Raw genomic sequence first — 8,271 nt, 5'->3', positions numbered from 1 at the left:
CCTGCAGGTTTACTGAAATGTAGAGGACCCATGACTCATGTTTCCCTCCCAATTTCTCCTTATTGTAGAAAAAATGTTTATCCTTTGTCCATTTGTGTATTGGAAACAGATAAATTATTTTGTAAGTTTCAGAGGTCTATAGTAGACAGGACTTTGCCCTAGCACAAACTGTATTTCTTTAGATTGATTTTTATATGATTTAGTACTTGCATTGTTACTGATTTAAGGTTTTTTGAATATTGTAATATCTTTTTGGAAATCAGGGGGTGGACTATAGCAGTTTGATATGGTTATGAATTCCAAAATTAGATATTGGATTATGTTTGTAATCTGGTCTCTACCTGAGTGTGATTAAGTTATGATTAGGGCTTTGATTGGGCCACGTCATTAGGGCACTGAATCCCCACAACTTGGTGGGTATAGTTACAGATAAAAGGCATGGCAAAGGACAGAGTTTGGGGGCATTTGATGTTAGAGTTTTGATGTTGGAGTTTGATGCTGAAGCCTCAGGCTGAGCCCAGGAAGTAAGCACACAGAGGAAAAAGAAGCAAGTCCCAGGAAGGGAGGAACCCAGGAAGCCTGAACCCTCACAGACACCGGCAGCCATCGTGGTCCAACACGTGAAAATAGACTTTGGTGAGGGAAGTAACTCATACTTTATGGCCTGGTATCTGTAAGCTCCTACCCCAAATAAATAACCTTTATAAAAACCAACCAATTTCTGGTATTTTGCATCAGCACCCCTTTGACTGCCTAATACAGCCAGTAATATTCCATTTTTGATTTGTAAGACTGTCTTTTACTTCTAATTAGGTTGAAAATTCAAATACATTAAAACAAGCATAAATGTTTGCTACTGGGCACTCAGTGCATAAAAATCTAATTTGTGACTTGAACAACATAAAAAGGAGGAAAAAAGCAATATAGAGCTGTGTGGATGTAGGCTCTTGAAGTCAAGTTGGAATCAACACAGACCAAATTGTAATAGAGTTCATGTGATAAATGTATTCCCCATGGTAATCATAAAGAAAATATCTTTTAAAAATCTAAACAAAAAGAAAAGATAAGTGATTCAAAATTCAAGTTATTGTAAAAGGTCATCCAAAAAATGGAGTTCCAGGAAGATGGTATTGGAGTAGACAGGCAGGGCTCAACTCTTTCACAAAAACAATGGCAAAAGCACCAGAATCTGTTGGAGGGACTTGCTTTGGGAGTTGGCAGATCAGGAGAGTGCTCTGCAACCCTCAAAAGGGTGAGGAGAGAGAGATGAAGAGCATGAAACAACAAATGTGAGTTATTAAACACCGGTGGTGGTTAGAAAGGGCCCCATCCCCCACCCTCAGGACATTAAGGCTGGATAAAACCCCTTGCTCTCTGAGAGGGAACAGGCATCTTCCTCCCTGCCAGCTATTACAAGGGAAGAGGGAGTGTACTGGAGGGCAGAGAGTGGTCCTTCTTTGGTCAATTCAGCAGCAGAGCCCTCTTTGAATCTTGGCTCTGACCAGACCAGAAACACTGGAAAGCCAGGGTTGAAAGCAACATCTCCCTGGAAAGGTTTCTGACCAGCACCATTTTCTGGCTGGCCAGGAAACTGCAAGGAGAAAAACTGCTTTTAGGTCTTTCTTTAGCCCCAGCCACTGAGAGAAAATCTCTGCCCCATTAGTGAGTCCCTGGTCCTATTTCGATAACTTAAGGTGGGCAAGTTTAAAGACTTGGATAAACTGAACCAAAAGTCAAAGAAGAGCTGTGAGGAAAAAAAAAAACTCACTAGGCAAGAAAGAGAAATTGACCATTAGAGTAAATTCACCAACATATTCAGATGCCTAGACATCAGCAAAAAATTATAAGCCTGTATTAGTTTGCCAAAGGGGTGCTGATGCCAAGTACCAGAAATCTGTTGGCTCTTATAAAGGGTATTTATTTGGGGGTAAAATCTGACAGTTCCAAGGCTGTGGAAAGTCCAACTCAAGGCACCATATAAGGTACTTTCTCACCAAAGTCAGCTGCCATGTGTTGAAGCAGGATGGCATGCAATCTCGACCTGATCTCCAAGGCTTCCTATATCATTCTCTGGCATAGGGCTCATTTCTTTCTGGACCTTTGCAGCTGCTCAGCTGCTCTGTACTATTTTGCTGCAAACTATCAGGCGAATGGCTCATCTCTACCTGGGGCCCCAGGATCAAACATGAAAGAGCTCTCTCTCTCTTCCTATGTCTTCTTCAGTGAGTGTGTTTTTACATCAGCCCACCAAGGGGCTGGGGACACAATCTGAGTCATGCCCTTCTGATGTGGTTGAATCAAGCGCTAATCTTAAGAGGTAATTAAACAAGGCACATCAACTGAATCTAATGTACTCAAAGGGTATCACATGCAGAGGAATAGATTAGTTTACAAACATAATCTCTCTTTTTGGGATTCATAAATAATTTCAAACTGCCACAAAACCATATTAGGAAACAGGAAGAGACGGCCCAGCCAAAGGAACAAACCAAATATCCTGATGAGATAGAGGATTTAAGACAACTGATAAGTGATAATCATACAATTCTCCTAAATTACTTTGAGGAATTTAAAGAAAATGTGACTAAAGAGATAAAGGATACTGAGAAGATGAGCATAAAGAAAAATTTGAAGGCCAGCAAAGAAAACTAACAGAGCTTGTGGGAATGAAAGATAATGGATGAGATTAAATATAAATTAGAGGCACATAAGAGCAGATTTGAATTGCTTGAAGACAGAATATCTGAACTGGAAAAGACAGGAGAACAGAAAAAGAAAAGAATGGAAAACTGGAATAGGGTCTCAGGAAATTGAATGACAATGTGAAATGCACAAACAAATGCGTTATCAGTTTCCCAGATGGAGAAGAGAAGGGAAAAGGGGCAGAAAGAATATTTCAGGATACAATGACCTAAAACTTCCCAACCCTTATGAAGGACATAAATATCAATATTCAAGAAGGCCAAAACACTCCAACCAGAATAAATCCGAATAGACAAACTCCAAGACATCTACTGTCAAAATAACAAATATCAGAGTTAAATAGAGGATTCCAAAAGCAGCAAGAGAGAAGCAATGCATCTCATACAATCAATAAGATTAAATGCTGACTTCTCATCAGAAACCATGGAGGCAAGAAGAAAGTGGTAAGATATATTGAAGGTACTGAAAGAGAAAAACTGCCATCCACGAATTCTGTATCTGGCAAAACTGTCCTTCAAAAATGACAGTGAATTTAAAGTCTTCACAAACAAACAAAAACTGATAAATATGTTAACAGAAGACCAGAGTTATAAGAAATACTAAAGAAAGTGCCAAAGTCTGAAAGGAAAAAACAAGGGTGAGAGATTTTGAGAAGAATATAGAAATGAAGATTATTAGGAAGGGTAAATTAAAGCATAAAAAGACAGACAATAGTAAGATATGACAACAGAAAGCCAAAGAATAAAATGGACAAAGTAAGTAAAGCATTTATAGATATAAGATGGAATGTTAATGACTTGAACTCCGCAATCAAAAGACATACTGGGGAATTGGATGTGGCTCAAGTAATAGAGCATCCACTTACCATATGGGAGGACCTGGGTTCGATCACTGGGGCCTTCCGGTAAAAAAAGAAGAGAAGGCATGCCCACGCAGCAAGCGAGTGCCCGTGCGGTAAGCCAATGCCCATACGAGTGCCGATGTGAGTGCCCACGTGGTGAGCCAGTGCCCTGTGCAAGTGAGTCACACAGCAAGATGGTGATGCATCAAAAGAGAGGCAAGGGGAGAGTCAAGGTGAAGTGCAGCAGAGACCAGGAACTGAGGTGGCACAATTGACAGGGAACCTCTCTCCCCATCAGAGACTCCAGGATCAAATCCTGGTGAACCGTAGAGAAGAAAAATGAGAAGAGAAAACAACACAAACAGCAAAAACAGCAAGGCGGGAGGAAGGGAAGGGGGGAATAAGTAAATAAAATCTTAAAAAATAAAAAAGAGTGCTCACTTCAGCAGCACATATACTAAAATTGGAATGATACAGAGAAGATTAGCATGGCCCCTGTGCAAGGATGACATGCAAATTTGTGAAGCATTCCATGTTTTAAAAAATAAGAATAAAAATAAATAAAATAAAATAAAATAAAAAAGACATACTGATAGAATGAATACAAAAATGTGAGCTATCTTTATGTTGTCTACAAGAGACTCACCTCAGATGTAAGGACACAACCAGGTTGAAAGTGAAAGGTTGGAAAAAGATTTTCCACACAAATAGTAACCCAAAAAGAGCTGGTGTTACAATACTAATATAGGACAAAATAGATTTTAAATGCAAACTGTTATAAGGGATGAAGAAGGTCATTATATATTAATAAAAGGGGCAATTCACCAAAACAAAATAACTATAATAAATATTTATATACCTAACCTGGGTGCCCCAAAATACATGAGGCACACACTGGCAAAACTGAAGGGAGAAATAGATGTCATAGTCTATAACAATAGTTGTAGACTTCGATACACCACTCTCAGTATTGGATGGAACATCTGGGCAGAGGATAAATAAGAAACAGAGAGTTTGAATAATGTGATAAGTAAACTAGACCTTACAGACATTTATAGAGCATTATACCCCAAAACAGCAGGATATGTTGTTTTTACATGCTTGTGGATCCTTCTCCTGGGTAGAACATATGTTAGGTCACAAGATAGGATTCAATAGAATTAAAAAGACTGAAATTATATGACACACTTTCTCTGATCATAGTGGAGTGAAGCTGGAAATCAATAATTGATGGAAAAAGGGAAAATTCATAAATATATGGAGATTAAACAACATACTCTTAAATAATCAGTGGATCAAAGAAGAAATTGCAAGAGAATTCATTAAATATCTTGAGCTGAGTGGAAATGAGAACACAATGTGTCAAAACTTATGAGACACCACAAAGGCTTTGATGAGAGGGAAATTTATAACCTTCAATGCTTACATTAAAAAACAAGAAAGAGCTAAAGTTGAAGATATAACTACACATCTGGAGGAACTAGAAAAAGAACAAATTAATCCCAAACCAAGTTGAAGGAAAGAAATAGTGAAGATCACAGGAAGCGGATGTGACTCAACTGATAGAGCATTCACCTACCATATGGAGGGTTCAGGGTTCTATCCCCAGGGCCTCCTGGCCCATGTGGTGAGCTGGCCCACACGCAGTGCTGCTGCCACGTGCGAGGGGCAACCTGGCGTAGGGGTACCCCACATGCAAGGAGTGCACCCCACAAGGAGAGCCACCCCATGTGAAAAAAGCGCAGCCCGCCCAGGAGTGGTGCTGCACACACAGAGAACTGACATAGCAAGATGATGCAACAAAAAAGAAACGTAGTTTCCTGGTGCTGCTGGATAATGCAAGTGGACGCAGAAGAACACACAGCGAATGGACACAGAGAGCAGACAATAGGGGGGAAGGGGAGAGAGAGAGAAAAAAAAAAAGAACTAGTGAAGATCAGAGCATAAATAAATGAAATTGAGAATAAAAAAGAAAAACAATAGAATCAACAAAATTAAAAGTTGGTTCTTTATGAAGATCAAAAAAACGGACAAACAGCTAGACTGACAAAGAAAAAAAGAGAAGATGCAACTAAATAAAATAGAAATGAAAGCAGATACATTATCACTGACCCCAAAGAAATATAAGAGATCAAGAGAATAACTAGACACGTGAAAGAGATGGACAAACTCGTAGAAATATTGAACAACGTACATTGCGCTAGAAGATAGAAGACCTCAACAAACTAATCACAAGTAAAGAGACTGAAACAATCAGAAACCTCCCAAAGATGAAAAGCCCAGAACCAGATAGCATCATAGGTGAATTTTACTAATCATTCAAAGATACTCTAATACCAGTCTTACTCAAGCCCTTTTCAAAAATTGAACAGGAAAGAAGTTTACCAAACACATTCTCTGAAGCCAACATCACCAGATAAAGATACTCAAAAGATACATCACCAGATAAAGATAATCAAAAAAAGAAAATTACAGTTCAATGTCTCTAATGAATGTAGATGCAAAAATCTTCAACAAAATACTTGCAAACCAAATCCAGAAGTATATTTTAAAAATTATACACCACAATCAAATGGGTTTTATCCAAGGTATACAAAGGTGGTTCAGCACAAAATCAATTAGTGGAATAAACCACATTAATAAATTGAAGAGGTAAAATCACGTGATCCTCTCAAGTGAAACAGAAAAGGCATTTGACAAAATATGGCACCCTGTCTTGATAAAAAACACTCCCAAAAATAGGAATAGAAGGAAGCTATCTCAATATGGTGAAGTGCATATATGAAAAACCTATAGCTGATTTTGAATCAGCCAGATGGCAGCAGCGTAAGAAGCTCCTAGAGTCAGCTCGCACTACAGGGCAGTCAGTAATCACCAAGAACTATCTCAAGCACCTGTTTGGGGGCTCCAGGAGACCAGAAGAGCATCCTGCAACATCCTTGAAAGAATGGAAGGAGGAGATTGCCCAACTGCAGAGAAGCTTTGTAAGTAGAGTGCTCCACGCCAAGTAGGCCAGTGCCACCTAGGGTGCTATTCCCATGACTGGAATTGGACGCTCCATTTCACAAAAATGGGGAGGATGAGATTATTGGGCTCCAACTTCAGCTACTGCTTATAAGTTCCGTGGGCTAAATTAAAGTATAATCATATGAACAGCTAAAGTTTGAACCTTTCCAAATTGGAAAAAGACTGGTAGCCACCATTTTCACTCTACCTCCAGCATGAGGGGAAGCTAGGCTGACTGAAAATCACAGTGACTGTAGGGACCGGCTTCTTTCACCCAAGTCTGCCTGCAGTCAGCCTGGGCTTCAGCCCCATCTCTAGCAGGGAGGAAGCTGGTGGGACCTGTTCCAGCCTCTCTGGATAACTGAAGATACGTGGAGCTGGCACAGACTGAATAGTCAAAGTCTACCGGGGCAACTGCAATTATTTTGGACCTGCATGACATAGAATGCTGCCCACAATCTATGGGGGATGACCTACAGCTCCATCCCTCACCCCAGCCAGGGAAGAAAGGGGCATGAAGCTTCATGGGCCTCCCTGTGCAACTACAGTCTAGGCCGGAAACAACTTGGATTATTACACACAGCAGTGGCCCTGTCCTGACCCCTGGCAAAGGAGAAAATTGGGAGAAGCTTCATCTGTCCCTGGAACAATGAAGGCAACTTGAGCCTCCACTGCTCACAGCACCAACCACTTCCTTAGCTCCTACTACACAAGTAGTAAGGGAGAAGGGACAAGAAAGCCCTAAACCAAAGAGAGAAACTGCACCCAGCATAAATACTCTAGTAAGTCAGATGCCAAGACACCAACAAAAGAAACAGGAAGATAAGGCCCAGTTAAAGGAACAAGATCAACCTCCAGATGACATAAAGAAGTTGAGACAACTAATCATAGATGTTCAAACAACTCTCCTTAAAAATTCAATGAGATGGCTAAAGAGATTAAGGATATTTAAAAGACATTGGCTGGAGCATGGGAAGGACGGGGATGGGGTGGTGGTGACGCAATTCTGTCCATGTTGGAGGGGCTGGGCTGCTGCTGGCCGCAGCATGACGTGGCACAGCCCGAGTCTTAAGGCCAATGTGGGAGCTGTTGCGCTAGTTGCCGAGCAGGTCCTTGCCCTGGGAATTCCTTCCCTGATTTCAGAGCTTCTTTCGATGCGCAGGCTGGTGAACCATCACTGACGGTCCGTTTCTTCTTTAGCTCCTCTCTTCTCTGTCACTCACTTTTCTTTTTTTTTTTTTTTTAATTTTTTTATTTTTTATTGACTTTGTAATAATATTACATTAAAAATATATATGTGAGGTTCCATTCAACCCCATCCCCCCACCCCCCCTCTCCCCGCCCCAACAACACTCGTTCCCATCATCATGACACATCCATTGGATTTTGTAAGTACATCTTTGGGCACCTCTGCACCTCATATACATTGGTTCACATCATAGCCCATACTCTCCTCCATTCCATCCAGTGGGCCCTGTGAGGATTTACAATGTCCGGTGATTGCCTCTGAAGTACCATCCAGGGCAGCTCCATGTCCCAAAGACGCCTCCACCTCTCATCTCTTCCTCCCGTTCCCCATACCCTTCGTCCACTATGTCCACTTTTCCCATTCCAATGCCACCTCTTCTATGTGGACATTGGATTGGTTGTGTCCATTGCACCTCTATGTCAAGAGGAGGGTCAGATTCCACCTGGATGCTGGATGCAATCCTCCCATTTTC

The 8,271-nt window shown here is 40.9% G+C and overlaps 1 non-coding gene across 1 annotated transcript; it reads left to right on the top strand.

The window, feature by feature from the left end:
* The first annotated feature begins 3,977 nt into the window (after positions 1 to 3,977).
* On the top strand, positions 3,978 to 4,084 carry LOC111763132 (U6 spliceosomal RNA). Its single transcript, XR_002796060.1, has one exon. It is a non-coding gene; the product is annotated as a U6 spliceosomal RNA (small nuclear RNA).
* Positions 4,085 to 8,271: the final 4,187 nt, after the last annotated feature.

This window comes from Dasypus novemcinctus, chromosome 3 (assembly GCF_030445035.2).
Source record: "Dasypus novemcinctus isolate mDasNov1 chromosome 3, mDasNov1.1.hap2, whole genome shotgun sequence".
Classification (NCBI taxonomy): Eukaryota; Metazoa; Chordata; class Mammalia; order Cingulata; family Dasypodidae; genus Dasypus; species Dasypus novemcinctus.
The sequence above is the reverse complement of the archived record's forward strand: the minus strand, read 5'-3'. Positions and strand labels throughout refer to the sequence as shown.